The following is an 18,333-nucleotide window of genomic DNA, read 5'->3' as shown; positions in this document are numbered from 1 at the left end:
GGCTCTGACTGAAGTTCGGCGGGGGATATCCAGGAGGATTCTTGCCGCACAGTTTTGAATGACCTGGAGTCTGTTAAGTGTAGATCAACGATGACAGGATGGGGGGTGATTAAGGAGGCCCCCGGGAGAGTCGCACCAGGCAGATCGCTGAGCAGGCACACCCAAGCCCCTCATGGGTCACGGACCCGGGCCACCAGGCCCCCGCCGCAGGGTAGCAACAATGGGCCCCCTCACCCCCCCAAACAGTCAAAGCAGCTCACCTCTTTTCCTGAAGCACAGTGCAGCTACGTAAAGGTACCTGAGGGCTCACTCCAGGCACCGCTCTCAGTCCAGCCACTAGGTGCTCCCTCACATTACAGTGTCAGTCACACCGGAGCCAGACACATGAGGACTCGGGAGGGGCAGTCGCCGTCAATCACCCCCTCACCACGTGGCACCTCTCCTCCGTAGTTCACTGCCACCAGGTGTTGCAGCTCCTCCGTGTCCGCAAGATGGCGGTCGCCGTATCCCACAGCTCGCAAGATGGCGGTCACCTCACACCACAGGCCCTCACTGCTTCCTTCGCCGCCTACTGTCAGGCCAGGTTCAGCACCGGTAGTCCCCCGTCAGCTCGCCCTCGCTCCTGCACACCTCCTCGGGGGACACACCGACGTCTCCAGCAGAGGCCGCCGGCCGGACCGCCACCGCAGGGGTCTGGGTTCCAGCGTCACATCGGGCCCCCAGGCCTCAGCTCTCTCCGGCCGTCTCAGTACTCTCGGGCCTGGAGCGGAGAGCGTAGAGTGCGCCTGATCGCCAGTCAGGGCAGGCCACCGCGTGGGGCACACAGGGGGACCAAGGCCACCACGACCATCGGCCTCCTAGCGCACAGAGGCGGCGGGTCCCCGTCCCAGGTCCCGGCCGCAGGTCTCCGCGTCTTCAGCGCCCGCACACCTTCAGGGCTGCGCAGGAGAGCCTCTGGCGCCCCTCAGTAGCCAACGCCGCCCAGGGAATTAGCAATGCCGTCTCCGGACGCCCCAGCAAGCCGCATTCGGCTGGCGGCAGAGGTCGCGTCCACCGACACTAGGCTCTCAAAATGGCGGGCGCCGCCGCTGAGGGTCCAACCGTCCGCTCCCGACAGCGCTCTGCAGCCGTCCTCCACACGGGCCGTTCGCCGGACACCCGAGCACAGTGTGCCCACACCTCCAGGGCACTCGGGGGCGAGATTAGAGTTCCCTGAATCCGCAGAAATAGCAAATTAAGGCCAGCAGCAGCGGGAGCCCCACGAGAGCACGTCTGCTCACATCGCCGCTCAAGCCACGCCCCCGACATCGTTTTTTTGTTTTTTTATAACATTTTTCCTTATTTGCCTTGTTCACACCATTTGACTTGCATTACCAACTACAATGTCCCAGACCTCATATGCTAAAGCAGGTGTAAGAAGTGGGATCACATATTGTTGCCCTTGGATTGTGACCCCCGCTTCTTTCTTCCCAAACACACCATCTCTTCTCGTGGCACTACAACCTTTAAGAGAAGTGTCAGCTGAGTGAGAGAATGGCTTAATCATTGGACCCCTGATCTACAAGTAAATGTAAAAAATTGTAAATTGATACTTGTATAGCGCACTACTCACCCGCAAGGGTCTCAAGGCGCTTGTACGAATACCACTGTGGAACCCATCCTGGCTTTCCCTGTGAGGTGTCCACTCCTGGGCACCCCCAAGGTGGAGGCCAGGCATCCTTAGCGTTGTGGGGGCCGTTGTGGAGATTAAGCAAGCTATTGCCCAGAGTTGCAGAGTGGGACTCCATGATTGGAATAGGCACCGAGGCGAGAATTATCAGGTCGGTGGAATTTTTTTAGCCCAAGACCCGCCGAGGCGGGGAATTGAACCCTAGTCCCGGGCTAGACCTCTGCATCAGGGTCTGCCACTCTAATCATTGAGCCACACTTCTCCACAAGTCACACTGGTTGCTCACACCAACTCAGGAGGGGTGTCCAAAATTCATATCTTCTGTGACCCTTGTCCTAAATATCCAAATTAGCCACATTCTTCACAGAGATTACCCAGTCCTCATACCTTGGCGGGGCCTGTGACACCCACTGTCTACAGATCTCTCTACGGGCCAATAAAATAGCATAGAAAACCAACTTTGCATTTTTTTTATTACTTGAAATTTGTGGATCCAAACCTGAAAAAATAACTAATAAAATGCTTATTTTGATTTGTAAGTTCAAGGAATTTGACAGAGCTTTACTCACAGCCTCCCAGAATGATTGAATCTTTGGGCAGTGTAGAAACATATGGGGTTGTCTTCCTTCATGCTACCACATTTTGGACATGCAACATCACCTCCTTTCCCGAACTTAGATAACCTCTTGGGAGTCCAGTAGGCCCTGTGAATGGTGAACAAACGATTCCTCCTCAGGTATGCAGGTTTCACTATTTTATACAAAGTAGACATAGATACTTGCCATTGGTCTTCCAGGGTAGTCACAAGCAAGAATCTGCCCCAAAGATCCACTGGGAGAGTGAAGTCTCCGTCTTCCATCCCTACCATCAGGCAATACCACAAAGTGATTTCCTTCTTCGGAACGACCCCAGACAAGAGCCTTTCCTCAAATTCGTTGTATTCACCTAATTTTATGTCTGAGGCCTGGTGCCAACTCTGAATCTAAAGATATTTAAATCTTGAAATTCCTTGGCCGAATTTCTGATTACACCATTCCCACGTGACCAAACGGTCTTCCTGAAAGAGATGCTTCCACCTTAATTTGCCATCCTCCCTTAGTGGAATAGCCAACGCATCCTTGGTCCATTCTGGTGAGCCCAGAGAGTCCCAGATGGGGACATACAGACTGAAGTATGATATTTTTTATAGAATTCCTGATTATATACCAGGTCTCAGCCATGCCCCTTAGGATCTATAACCTGAGTTCTTTAAAGTACTTAGGATCCGCATATTTATACATGAAACCACATTCCCTCCTTTTTCTTTCTTCAACAACATCTCAAAAAGGTTGCCAATCTCTGATTTTGTGGATCTGTCCAGAAACATTCTTCCATTCTTTAGTAAAAAAGACCAGGAGTAAAATAGCAAATCGGGTAAAGCTAGCCCATCTTTCTCCAACCTCCTCCTCAACTTTTTCCAGGCAATCTGTGGCCTTGTAGAGGACTAGATGAAGGAGCTAATCTGACTCTGGACTTTTACAAACCACTCTTTATGAAAAGGTAGTGGGATGGACTCAAAAAGGAAAGTACATTTTGGGAGGATTACCATCTTAACTAGGTTAACTCGACCAAACAAAGTTAACAGAAGATATGATCAGCTCTTCAACAAGACACCCACCTCTTTCTTCACTATTTAAACATTTTCTTTTGTAAGTTTTGCAATATCATGGGTGATCTTAACCCCTAAATACCTTATGTCCTCTTTACATTTTACTTCGCCTCCTCAGTGTTCCAGGCCATGACCTCCGTTTTTTGTTTATTAATATCATGCCCTGAGATTTTGCCAAAGTCCCCAGTAACTGTTGGAACACCCCTCAATGCCCTATGTATGTTGGTAGTAAAAATTAAGTTATCATCTGCGTATAGACCTATTTTTTTGCTCCACCCGTTAAATTGAAATGGTAGAATTTCAGAGTTGTTCCTGAATCTTCTAGCCTGAGGTTCAATATATAAATCGAAGAGTAGAGGGTATAGGGGACAACCCTGTCTCATGCCCCTTGTGATCGAAACAGGTTTTGTCAGTACCCCATTAACTAGAACCCTGGCTACGAGAGCAGCGTAAATTCCCTCCAACATTCTACAGACATTAGGGCTCAACTTGAAAGATTTAGCCACAGCCTTTAAATAGACCCAGTTGACACAGTTGAAAGTTTTGGTGGCATCTAGTGTCATAACTGCTAAAGGAAGCCCATAGGTGGTGGCCAGGTCTATGGAACCTATAAGGGTATAAGTCAGGTCTTTCAGCGTTCTTCCTTGGATAAACCCCTTTTGAACCTCGTGTATGAGCAGAGGCATGACCCTGTTTAACCTTTCTGCTATGGTTTTTGCAAAATGTTTATAGTAGCAGTTCCAAAGCGATATAGGCCTGTAAGAATCACAGTTCTTCAGACATTTTCCCGGTTTTGGGATCAAGGTGATAGTGGCCTCTTTACACGAGTCTTGCAATTCTGCTCCATTCAGGAAAACTGCATTAAAAAGTTTCAGTAGAATGGGGCTTAGTGTACTGGCCAGGGCCCTGTAAACTTCATGAGGCAAACCATCTGGGTCTGATGCCCTCCCTTTCTTGGCCTCCCCAATTGCCTTTTCTACTTCTCCAAGATTTATCCTCTCATTCAAGTGCTCACATTTCTCTCTCTCTAAAGGACCAGCAAGGTCCTCACTCAACCAGCTCATCACCTCTTCTTCCGAGACTTCCTAATCTTCCTGATATACTTTACCAAAGTGTCTGTAGAAGGCTAATTCAATGGCCTGATTATCTCCGAGCAGTGTTCCTGTTTGTTGACACCTTATCTCTTTAATCCTGTTTCTCACTTGATCACTCTTAGCTTTCCAGGCCAACAACTTACTGCAGCCTTCACCATATTCGAAATGGGTCAGCCAACATATTTCCCATCTTTTCCTGAGCCTGTCTGGTATATTTGCTGACAGTTTTGCCTTAGTTTCCATTATTTCCCTCAGCCTAGTATCCTGATCATCCTGAATGTTTGAGTTAATCAAGTCGTTTTCAATTGACAGGATTTGTTCTTCTAATATTAGTATCTTATTATAATGTGCTCTTCTTCTCACCGCCACTTGGGTAACCCAATCTGCCTCTTAAGTAAGCTTTGTAGGAGTCTCAAACTATACCAACAGACGATGAACCCAAATTGCTGTCAAAGAACTCCTTTGTCTCCCTTCTTAAAATATCTAGAGTCTCTACACAGATCATGCAATCTAATGTCCATCTTGGTTGAACCATCCCCTCACCCGGCTTTATATGCAACATTATTGCTGAGTGATCTGAGAGATGCACCCTTATGTCTAGTACTTGATCCTTTAGCTTACTGTCAATTAAAAAATAATCAATCCTAGAATGATGTCTGTATTTCTTATTATGAAATGTGAAACCTTTCTGGGTGCTTATCCTATCTCGCCAGATGTCACAGAGACCGAATTGCATCATTACTTGTCGTATAAAGGCAGACATTTTGGGGTTTACCATTGCTCTGCTAATCCGAAATCTGTCTAACCTATGATCCTGAAGGGCGTTAAAATCTCCTGCCATAATGATCAGATCAGGAAAGTTTAATAACTCGGAAAACAGAGCTTCCAGGGGGCCCGTGTCGTCTTGGTTCAGGCCTAATAACCCACCAACGTGTACTTATGGCCGTGAATTTTAACTTTTGCCACTGGCCACCTACCCACAATGTTGGAAATGCTACCTTCTATTGAGATGTTCATCCCCTGTTTCACCAAAAGCGCCGCCCCTTTAGTGACTGCTGACAGCTTTGTGAAAAGTGTTCGCGAGATCCACATTTTAGCCTTAAAAAACTCCGAACTCTCAGACTTCGTCAGATGAGTCTCCTGCATGATAATAATCTGCACAGGACAGTCCCTTAAGTACTGCAGTATTTCCTCACTTCTACCCCTTAGCCGCAGACCGTTCGCATTCCAAGATAAGATTTTTATCTCATTTGCACCTTTCTTAGCCATTGCCTTTAAGGTCCCTCTTACAGTTAACCCTTGGATGCAAAATAAAAGCCAACACGACAAATGAGGAATATTTTTTGAAGTTTCTTCCCTCATGCTCCCACCCTGTGATCCCTGCACCCTCCCCCCGTGGAAAACCTTCCCCGACTTTTCATGGCAAAAGCTGTATGGGTGCCCCATCAACGAAGAGGAAGGAATGCGTTTTATTGTTAAGCATCACCTTCAACAAAGCTGGGAATTTTAACTGTACCGGCGCACCAAGCTTCCTTAGAGGTTAAATTCTCTTCCCAAGTGCCCACTGCCTATTGGAGGTTACACTTGACACATGAGATCTAACTTCAAACCTAACCCCGTCAATCTCCATTATCTTCTTAGTCAAGGCCCTGGAAAAGATCTTCTCCTTTAAGGTTTATGTGAGGAAGTTAACAAAAATTCTCCTGGGCTTGGCCCTATTTGGGTTGAGTCTATAGGGTCTCTGTGGATCCTCTGAATGTCTTTGCTGATCTCATCTTCTGTCTCCTCAAGGAGTAACTCCTTTTTAATCAACTGGACTATATATGATTTAATGTCCTCCCCCTCCTTGCCTTCTGTGAATTTTAGAAACGTTAGATTATTCCTCCTTTGTAAGTTTTCCAACCTTTCTACTCTCTCCTGTTGTTCTCTCTCTTTCGTTTTTAGAACCTCTATTTCAGTAGCGTTACCTTTCACTGCTTCTTTAAGGTCCCTCACTTCCCCTTCTAACATAACAGTTCTTAAACTCAAGTCGTCAATGTTTTTCTCCAGACTCTCACACACCAACCTGATCTCTTTCTGATTTGTTTCTGAAGTTTCAAATTGATTCTTTATTTCCAACCTAAGGGTTGTGAGCAGAGCACTAGTAGAAAAATCCTCTTTATCCAAATTTTTTGAAGCAGCTCCTACTTCCTCGCCGTGCCCCCACTCATTACCTTCCTTTTCACTAAAGAGTGCCGCAGCTGGAGTCTCCACATTGGTCACAGTGTCTGGGGCTAGGACCTGGTAACGATTAGGGGTTACATCCTTAGCCCAGTCTGCCATATTTGGGAATTCAACAGAATTTTTGTTCCATTCCTACTGATCATCTTTCTTTGTTAGTGACCGTAGAGGATCTGAAAGGACCTACCCCAGTAGTTGGCCATCCTCAAAAAAATGCGAATCTCTGATGAATTTCTGTGAATTACTGCTGTCCTGGTGGCTTTAACTTTCTGTGTATATACTTGCAAACCCTCTTTGGAGAACCTGTAACCAAAAAATTCCACCTTGTTTGAGTTAAATGAACACATTTGGCTATGAAGGCTCAGTCCACGCTCCATCAGCTGCTGCAAAGTAGCCCTCAGCCAGAGAAGATCAATATATTGTCTCTCAAATTGATCACTCACACTAAACCGGACAGTGCCTCATGTATAGTGTCTTGAAAAACGTCCGCTGCTGACAACACCCCAAAGAGCTGACATTTGAACCTTCGCAGTCCTACATGCATGGAGAACAATGGACTCCTCCAGCATCAGTTTATAATATCGTGAATTTAGGTCAATTTTAGGGACCCATTCGGCCCCATTCAGATCGGTCACAATTTCTTGAATGGTTAGGGTGATGTATCTCTCTCTGCAGATAGCCTTGTTAGATCCACATATAATCTTATCGCCCCAGGCTGTTTGGGCTTCGGACAATTACCGGCGGCCACACCCAGGGCGTAGGACCGGTCACTTTTTCAAAGGCTCAGACTGTTCTATCTCTTTCTCCACCACAGAGCAAAGATGTAGAGGTACCTTTCTGTGGTGCAGCTCAACTGGTGTCAAAGTGGACCTTGAATTGAATGCCTTTCAAACACCCCAATCCCTGAAACAGTTCAGAAAAATGAGCAAGAATGTCCTCTGCATGAAATTGATGAACCTGCTTCACAAAGAACACTAGGCCCAAGTCCTCTGCATTGTGACAGCCTAACAGCGTTCTAGTGTTGTCTTTGGTCACATGAAACGTATCACATTTCTTTGTGTCGCCATTGGCCATCTCTACCTCAATAACATCTTGTAACGGAATGGGGCCAGTCCCCCGTACATGTAACTCTTGTCCTTTGTTGGGATGATTTCGGGCTTGGGATGCAGCTTGAGGAACTGCTCCGAGTCAATGACATTTACCTTAACTCCTGTGTCAATCAGCTCTTTGATATGAACTCCGCCAGTGTCTGTTTAGAACATGGAACGGGGTCTTCGCCTCTGATTGTTAAGCTCTGAGAAAACTATAGTAAACACTTCCTCATCTTCGTCATCCTCCTCCAGTCGACTCATGTAGGTATTGTTTGCTTGTGTTTGGCTGTCCTCTCCATCCTACAACTGCCGAATGTTTAAAATCCTTTTGTGCCAGTGTTTGATCTCACACTGGAGTTGCAACACACCTTAACAAAATGGTTTTGACACCCACATTTTAGGCATGCTTTTCCTTGAGCAGGGCATCCTCTCGGTGGATAAAGTACCATTTCACAGCTTCCACACGTTTCCTCACTAGTTTTTGCACTGATGATTTTGCGTTGTCTCCTAGGTCATCATTGTCAGGGCCGTTTCTGCCATTAGGCAGGACTAGGCGGCCGCCTAGGGCGGCAAAAGGTGGAGGGTGGCAAAAATCAAGCAGGCAGCACCAGCAGCACCTATTAGTGGAGTGCAAATGCACCTGCTTTATGCTTGTACATTGCTGCGCAGCACTGAGCGCACCCTAGCATATTGGTGGTGGAGAGGAGCGGGCGGGCAGTACATACTAACAGTGTTGTATGTGCAGGTACCTCCCCAGGGCCGTCAATCTAGTAGCGCGGGATAGCGCTGCCAATGACGGCCCTGGGCATCATCATTTCGGCCAATCCCCGAGCGGTGCTACAGCAGCTACTGATGATGACGGCATGACGCGCTCCCCTCTCTCGCTGTTGGTGCGCGAGGGATGGCCGGACTGTGTGTGTGGCTCTGCTGGCTAATGGAGAATTGACTGCCAGGCAGGCCTCCTGACCTGTTGACTGCTGCCACTGCCCCACAACAACACAGACGTGTCACCTGTCCCGGTCGGCGGCCTTCCACTCCGAGTCCTCTGCTCTCGCTGTCCCCAGAGTCTCACCCTGTTAGTAGTTCCGGTGGTGGCCTGGAGCGTCGTACTGAGGCCAGCAGTGCACGAGCCTCGGAGCCTGCTAACTGCACATCCGAATCCGGGGTCTGTTCTGCGCGTGGATGCGAGTCAAGTACGAACATCATCATGCAGGCCTGCTGCTGCGTGCAAACGTGCAAAATATTTGTAATGAGTACTGTAATTTTAAATGAGGCCTGTGAGTGAGTCTCTAAGCTAGTCTCGGTCCTCAAGGGCTCAGAGACGGGTGCACAACTGTGAGGGATATCGATGTTGGCATGGGTTTCGGTTATAAATTATTTTTTGCAGCAGCAGGCCCAGACCCAAAAATCATAAAATAGCGGGCATTGGGATTGGTGGCAGCGGCCCCATGTCCAGGCGGCAGGCCTTGGCTCCAGTCCGTGAGGTGATAGATTCCCACCACCACTGTGCATGTGGGCGAGGCTGGGTCTCTTCAATGAATAATAGCCAACAGGCTTCCTGTGGAATATTAAGTTGATTTTTTATTGAGAGTTTTAGGGAGCTGGCATAAGCACCTGTGGTAAACGGAGGTACCCGGGGGCTTCTGGTGTGTGGACAGGGTGGTGACTGGTAAATGTCAGCTCACCAGAGGTTCAAGCTGACAGCCCAAGTCAAATAAATCGCAATCTAATGAAAGTAAGTGAGGTCAGATATACATAACATTTTACAGTGGCAAACTGCGATTGGGACTGAACAGTTTTAATAGGTACAAACCCTATTTTAGTAGTCAATTACTACCAGCTTCTAAACCGGCGTAGGAACTTCCTTTGTAATTGTTATTTGGAAGATGTATGTTGTAAGTGTCCTTTCCAAATAAAACAAGCATTGAGCTTTTTGCAAAAGGAAAGGGGTCTCTGGGTGGAGGTCAGGACACGGGAGAGGGGGCCGCGAAGAGCGTGTGCCTTCCACTGCCTTAAAGTCTGAGGCCCCCCTTCCCTTGAGCTGCACGCATTCCAGCAATGTGTGGAACTGTCTGGGCCTGGTGTCAAGAGTGCAGAGGCCCTTACGTGGTACAACATTAAAAGCTATATGCAGAGACAGCAAGCCATAGAGATCATTCACATTAAGACATTCTATCCGGGGGAATCATTCTTTAAAAATGTGTTTTCTGATCTACCAAATTAATATTTGTGAAATATCAAAATAATGTAATTTTAATTGTTTATTCCAATTTCAAGAACGCACCACAATGGGGCATGGCCGGGTTACTAATCATGATGAACGGGCTCCAATTGAGGTCTATCCATAGTCCAAATTATCCTACATAATCCTCCTAAATCTTTTAATTTGTACCACGGAAGGGCTGGCAGTGGTGAAATGCTGTGGCACTGGCGCTCCGCGCTCTTGACACCAGAACCCATACAGTTCCACATGGATAGAAAGTCTTAATTTGCATGCTCTTAGTGGCTTGCTGCCACTGCATATAGCTTTAAATGTTGATTTAACCTATTTCCATCAGAATTCATTTTAATTCCTCTTAGCTGAAACGGGAAGCAGGCCCTCAGCGGATGATGTGTCAATAATTATCATCCTTCTTCAAAAGGAACACCCTCAAATTCTGTATACTTATTATATGTGAACGGCAAAAGCATGTTATTCAAAAGTCTTAGGCTATCATTTGCTTCACCAAATTACAAAATGTAGAAGAAGAGGTCCCCGTCCCCCCTGGGCTCTTCCCTTCCCCCAGGCAGGCAAAGTAGAAGTCTGCACTGCCCCAGGTGTGTGTGTGTGTAGACACACACACACACATATATCTCCATTCCCGTGATGCCGATGACTGTGGCATTATGGGTTTTGTGGTCCCTATACGCAAGGACTACTTTGGGAGGGCTGAACATTATCAGGAGGCGGAGCTACCTGTTACCATCTACTTAGAGGCAGATCCAACATTTTTGCAGCAGAAGGAGCGGTTGGAGAGGGGCGCTGATGAAGGAGGAAACTCCGAAATGCATTCGCCTATGGCTTGCCGATAATAAAGTGCTTCTTCATTTTCCCTACGGGTCACTGCCTTTTCTTTTCAGGAGGATTTGTTCGTGTCTAATTTGCGTCAAGCCAGAACGCAATTGTGGTGCACCCACCCCCGCACAAAGAGGTATAGACGTCCTGGCCTAGCTCTCCGGAACATCCTGTCTTCGTTGTGTAAGCAGCATCGTCTATGACCCACCTCGACGCCTGGCGAAATAAAGCGGTGGAGGAGGTATGCCTACCTTCCTCTTGGGTAACCGGGATTCCCGCGCTGACCCCCGTTTGATAATGCTGGACTGAAAGGTTGCGGGGGTTTCAAGTGGGGAGCTGAAGGGGCACTGGACTGTCAACATGCCTCACCTTCCTTCGTGCTCCCAGCCTGCGCCTGTACTCTGACACTCCGCAATTTCTCCAACGCCGCATCTCCATTCCCGTGATGCAGATGACTGTGGCATTATGGGTTTTGTGGTCCCTATACGCAAGGACTACTTTGGGAGGGCTGAACATTATCAGGAGGCGGAGCTACCTGTTACCATCTACTTAGAGGCAGATCCAACATTTTCGCAGCAGAAGGAGCGGTTGGAGAGGGGCGCTGATGAAGGAGGAAACTCCGAAATGCATTCGCCTATGGCTTGCCGATAATAAAGTGCTTCTTCATTTTCCCTACGGGTCACTGCCTTTTCTTTTGAGGAGGATTTGTTCGTGTCTAATTTGCGTCAAGCCAGAACGCAATTGTGGTGCACCCACCCCCGCACAAAGAGGTATGGACGTCCTGGCCTAGCTCTCCGGAGCATCCTGTCTTCGTTGTGCAAGCAGCATCGTCTATGACCCACCTCGACGCCTGGCGAAATAAAGCGGTGGAGGAGGTATGCCTACCTCCCTCTTGGGTAACCGGGATTCCCGCGCTGACCCCCGTTTGATAATGCTGGACTGAAAGGTTGCGGGGGTTTCAAGTGGGGAGCTGAAGGGGCACTGGACTGTCGACATGCCTCACCTTCCTTCGTGCTCCCAGCCTGCGCCTGTACTCTGACACTCCGCAATTTCTCCAACGCGGCATCTCCATTCCCGTGATGCCAATGACTGTGGCATTATGGGTTTTGTGGTCCCTATACGCAAGGACTACTTTGGGAGGGCTGAACATTATCAGGAGGCGGAGCTACCTGTTACCATCTACTTAGAGGCAGATCCAACATTTTCGCAGCAGAAGGAGTGGTTGGAGAGGGGCGCTGATGAAGGAGGAAACTCCGAAATGCATTCGCCTATGGCTTGCCGATAATAAAGTGCTTCTTCATTTTCCCTACGGGTCACTGCCTTTTCTTTTGAGGAGGATTTGTTCGTGTCTAATTTGCGTCAAGCCAGAACGCAATTGTGGCGCACCCACCCCCGCACAAAGAGGTATGGACGTCCTGGCCTAGCTCTCCGGAGCATCCTGTCTTCGTTGTGTAAGCAGCATCGTCTATGACCCACCTCGACGCCTGGCGAAATAAAGCGGTGGAGGAGGTATGCCTACCTCCCTCTTGGGTAACCGGGATTCCCGCGCTGACCCCCGTTTGATAATGCTGGACTGAAAGGTTGCGGGGGTTTCAAGTGGGGAGCTGAAGGGGCACTGGACTGTCGACATGCCTCACCTTCCTTCGTGCTCCCAGCCTGCGCCTGTACTCTGACACTCCGCAATTTCTCCAACGCGGCATCTCCATTCCCGTGATGCCGATGACTGTGGCATTATGGGTTTTGTGGTCCCTATACGCAAGGACTACTTTGGGAGGGCTGAACATTATCAGGAGGCGGAGCTACCTGTTACCATCTACTTAGAGGCAGATCCAACATTTTCGCAGCAGAAGGAGCGGTTGGAGAGGGGCGCTGATGAAGGAGGAAACTCCGAAATGCATTCGCCTATGGCTTGCCGATAATAAAGTGCTTCTTCATTTTCCCTACGAGTCACTGCCTTTTCTTTTGAGGAGGATTTGTTCGTGTCTAATTTGCGTCAAGCCAGAACGCAATTGTGGTGCACCCACCCCCGCACAAAGAGGTACGGACGTCCTGGCCTAGCTCTCCGGAGCATCCTGTCTTCGTTGTGTAAGCAGCATCGCCTATGACCCACCTCGACGCCTGGCGAAATAAAGCGGTGGAGGAGGTATGCCTACCTCCCTCTTGGGTAACCGGGATTCCCGCGCTGACCCCCGTTTGATAATGCTGGACTGAAAGGTTGCGGGGGTTTCAAGTGGGGAGCTGAAGGGGCACTGGACTGTCGACATGCCTCACCTTCCTTCGTGCTCCCAGCCTGCGCCTGTACTCTGACACTCCACAATTTCTCCAACGCGGCATCTCCATTCCCGTGATGCCGATGACTGTGGCATTATGGGTTTTGTGGTCCCTATACGCAAGGACTACTTTGGGAGGGCTGAACATTATCAGGAGGCGGAGCTACCTGTTACCATCTACTTAGAGGCAGATCCAACATTTTCGCAGCAGAAGGAGCAGTTGGAGAGGGGCGCTGATGAAGGAGGAAACTCCGAAATGCATTCGCCTATGGCTTGCCGATAATAAAGTGCTTCTTCATTTTCCCTACGGGTCACTGCCTTTTCTTTTGAGGAGGATTTGTTCATATATATATATATATATATATATATATATATATATATATATATATATATATATATATGTATTCACTGAAAAAACCATAGGTTATAGACCATATATAGTTAGGAATTAGCATTTAAAAAACCTTATTTTACTCACACAAAACCATTGAAATTCCATATATAGTTAGTTGCACTAACTATATATCGCGCACCCGCAATCCACTGCTGATCATGTCACATATTACATCATTCATGACATGGTCAGTGACATCACTGATGACATCACTGATGACATCTCAAATGACATCACTGATGACATCACTGATGACAACATCCAGTGACTGTATGTTTCCGTAAAGTTAAAATATGTCTTACATATTGAAGAATGAGTGGATGTATAAGTGTCTGGATGAAGGATTTAGTAGGTGCGTGACTGACTGTATGAGTGAGTGATTAAATGTGTCTCACTGAATGCATGGGTTAGTGACTAAACTGTCTTAATTTGTGCATCATTATGTCTGTTGTTCTGTAAACTGCTGCATGTGTTGATCATTAGCTATACGAGAGGCTATATGTGTTATTAATTGGTTGCCCAAGTATTTATATGGGAGATTGAGTTTGTGTGGGGGTGGCTGGAAGGTGTGTGACTCTATGCATAGATGTGTGAGCAGTTTATTCACTAGGTGTATGAGTTCAAGAGTGCATGTGGAAACAGCTACATAGGCAGTTGACTGTGTGCATGAGTGAATGGATATCTCAATGCTACATGTCATAGTAAGTACATATGTAAAACACAGTACATGTGAGAGTTGGCATATATAAATAACTGTGCATGAGAGCCACTGAATGAGTGAGTGGTTGTATCGATCATTGTGAACTTGTATCAGGGATTGTATAAGAGAGTAAATATGTGTTAGTATATGTTTCAATAAGTAAGGTGTGTTTAACTGTATAGTTGAAGAAATGGAGGTGAGATTGTTTCTTTGCATGACTGACTGGGTGTGTGAGTAACTCCATGGATGAGTGGCAGTGTGTGAGTGTCTGTATACACTGAGTGTATCTAAGGTTATATTAGAGTCTGAAGAGGTTTATCGTATTAGCACAAGAATGATGTCATTTGAGATGTCATCAGTGATGTCACTGACCATGTCATGAATGATGTAATATGTGACATGATCAGCAGTGGATTGCGGGTGCGCGATATATAGTTAGTGCAACTAACTATATATGGAATTTCAATGGTTTTGTGTGAGTAAAATAAGGTTTTTTAAATGCTAATTCCTAACTATATATGGTCTATAACCTATGGTTTTTTCAGTGAATTTTCAAGGTTTTGTAAATGCTAATTCCTAACTATATATGGTCTATAACCTATGGTTTTTTCAGTGAATTTCAATGGTTTTTTAATAGCAAATATCATAAGCTGTCGAATGTCAAGTACGTGGTAAGTGAAAACATTTTCGTGTTTATGCACACTGATCTGCTTTGAATGGTGCCCCCCCCCCTCATTTCTATTAGGAGTACTCTCTCTTTGCAGATAGTGAAAGGTAGTTAACGCAGGCCTTTGCCCCCGTTGTAATCCGTCGTGCCTGCTTCTCTCTCCATTTGATTGATTGTTATCCAAGTATTTACTGTTTTAGAATTAGTTCTCTTTGGTTCATTCTCTATTTACAAACAAACACAGAGTCGCAATACTCTGTTTAGTCTTTGCAGATAACGAAAAATCGTGTAAAAAAAAAGAAAAGGAATCGAGCAAAATCAGTAGGCCACTAATGGGATCTCTTTTTGACCTCGCTAAAATAGAAACATTAGGAACAACCCCTCATGACAAATACAAAACTAGTGAGATGAACTGAACTCCACACAATGATGGCTGCAAAACAGCTCGGCTCCGCCACCCACTCCGCCCAAAATAACGATAAAGAACGGCTGCCATGATTGGTTGCGGAATGACCACGACGGAGCTACAAAATGGTGCTGCTCTCATGCTAACCCCAGCTTCAGTCTGAAACATCCAGAAACACTGTAGACTACCAATTCGATCAGTTCCGGTAGCGCCCCAATGTAACCCGGTAGAGAAGAACTAGCCCTCCCCTCTTTGACTGATGGTTCTTGTTGCCTGTCCCTTCTGTTGTCATTTAACAGAACTATTTAGCCTGCTGAAAGGGGTTGTGTTCCGACCGCTGGTTGGTGGAGACATTTTGACTATATTCTGTACCTGCGTTGTCGCGTAATGCGTCATATGACGCGCCGCGTTAGCGCATCCGGAAGTCATCCGGGGCGCGCAGCGCGTAACGTAAGCATAACAAGTCATGTAACTTGTTAATAAAACTTTTCATTGGTTCATTTTACTTTTCTTATTGTAATGATGAAAGGCTTGGTCATATGACCTAAAAATTACGCTTTTCATTACTTCCGAACATTATTTTTTCTTAAATATATGTGATAATGTTCCAGGCTAATGTACTTTCCCGGAAATTTTACAACTGTCCTGCAAGTAAAATATATTCTTTTTTCGAGAAAAAGAGCGTTTCTTCGTCCCATGACGGAGCCGTTGAGCAAAAGAGGGTCGACCTGCTGTCTTAGTCGCCGATACGCCTGAATATGAGATTCTTATCGATCACTTTATGTTGCAGGAATAGAAAACACAACAGCCCTTGACCATTTATCTTTACTGCGTTCCTTCGTATTATACCTTTTACCCTTCATGTAATTGGTCTGCTTTATTTCACTTGCCTTTTAATGATTCTAAAACAGTCACTATTATTAAAAGCTTTACCAATGTATATACTACTACCATGTTTTCTTTTAAAAACCTTTATTGTGAAAATTTCATTATACAAATACGAGCCTATAACCACGTGGGCCTGCCACAGAGCAAACTGTAATCGTATATGATGAATAGACATTTACACTGTAGAGGAACGTAACGGGCGGGCCATTAGGTTGCAAGAACTAAGGTGTCTAACAGTTACGGAATCGGTGGACGTACATTTTATAATTAAAATACGACAGGGCCAGTTACAATAAAATTATCTAGATATACATTTGCGGGCAAGTACCATGGGTGACGTTAATTCGAACTTTCAACAGTACAGTAATCAATAACACATCAGAACTTAATATCAATAGGGATGTCGAAATATTCAATCAATTCTCGTCCCCGCCCGCCATGTGCTTCAAAACTGCATACGTATCTCGTGATTTCAAGGTTCTGCAACCAGTACACAACAAGGAGTTACGAGTCCCATTTATTCCGGCGCCATTTTGGGCGAGGACGGGCAGGTCCAGGATATAGTCAAAATGTCTCTACCAACCATCGACTATGATGATGTTCATATGCTGTATTTATTAGAGTAACACTCATCTGTCCACATGAAATTAATTTGCCACAATCTAAACATGTCATTTTAATCTTTCCAAAGTTCTTCTAAATATTTGAGACCGTTTCCCTTGCCTCTGAAGCTCTCAGTGCCACTTCTTTGATGAATGTACTAGCAGGTCAGGGGTTCTCCTCCAAATCTCTCTTTTATGCAGCACTATAATTAATTGGTGCCACCTCTCCATATGACGATGCATGTTATAGTTACCACACAACTATATTTTTTTTCGGTTCCTCTGGAGAGTTCATCGTGGCAGATGAAGCGTGTACCGTACCGGGCATTTACCTTTTTTTGCATGTACAGGAAAGGAAAAAAAAATCGAGCGTCCGAGTTCTAAGGTGTCCCAGGGCCATTTTAGTGGACCAGGCCCAAATCCAAAGAACAGGCCGCCATTTTGAGAGTCCTCTTGCAGCCGCCTGTCGCTGTAGCATCAAGAGCAGCCAAAACTCAGCTGAATGGCAACTGAAACGGTAAAGGGGCGCCCCACTACAGCAGACGAGCCTCCACCTAGGAAGGCCCATTCACGCCGGCTCCCCCCCCCTTCGGGCACCCCACGCCGTTATTCGGAGCAGTATTGTAGGATGGCCACACCAGTGCGGCAACTTGCTAGACATTACCTCGGTGGTAACCGAATCTCAACGCCTTGTGGTGTCTTCTATTCAGAAAACATTGTTATGCTGCCTTCGACCTATTCTCCGCAAGTGCGCACACAACTCAACTGCATAGCTTGCTAGACACCACCTCGGTGCCATCCGGATCTTGGAATGTCAGCACCTTTTGGTGTCTTCTCTTCAGAAAATATTGTTGCGCTGCCTTTGGCCCCATTCGCACATCAGTCCGCTACTGACGCCATCTCACAGGCTAATGGGGCGCCCCACGCCGACTTTCAGCATTGTAGGATGACCACACCAGTACAGCAACTTGCTAGACATCACCTCGGTGCCATCCGGATCTCGGCGCCCCACTGCAGATGAAGTGCCTCTCAACTATGAAACCACCACGGTGACATCCGGATCTTGGCGCGTTGTGCTGCCTTCGGCCTATTCGCACATCGGTCCGCTACTGACGCCATCTCACAGGCTAATGGGGCGACCCACGCCGAGTTTCAGCATTGTAGGATGACCACACAAGTACAGCAACTTGCTAGACATCACCTCGGTGCCATCCGAATCTTGGCATCTCAACGCCTAGTGGTATCTTCCATACAAAAAATATTGTTACGCTGCCTTTGGCCCCATTCGCACATCAGTCCGCAACTTAGACATCACCTCGGTGCCATCCGGATCTTGGCATCTCAGCGCCTTGTGGTGTCTTCTACTCCGAAAATATTGTAGAAAATATTGTTGCGCTGCCTTTGGCCCCATTCGCACATCAGTCCGCTACTGACACCATCTCACAGGCCAACAGGGCACCCCACGCCGACTTTTACCATTGTAGGATGGCCACACCAGTGCCACAACTTGCTACACACCACCTCGGTGCCATCCGGATCTTGGCATCTCAGCGCCTTGTGGTGTCAGTCAGAAAATATTGTTGCGCTGCCTTTGGCCCCATTCGCACATCGGTCCGCTACTGACGCCAT

The sequence above is a fragment of the Lissotriton helveticus genome, chromosome 2_1, assembly GCF_964261635.1.
Source record: "Lissotriton helveticus chromosome 2_1, aLisHel1.1, whole genome shotgun sequence".
NCBI lineage: Eukaryota > Metazoa > Chordata > Amphibia > Caudata > Salamandridae > Lissotriton > Lissotriton helveticus.
The sequence above is the reverse complement of the archived record's forward strand: the minus strand, read 5'-3'. Positions refer to the sequence as shown.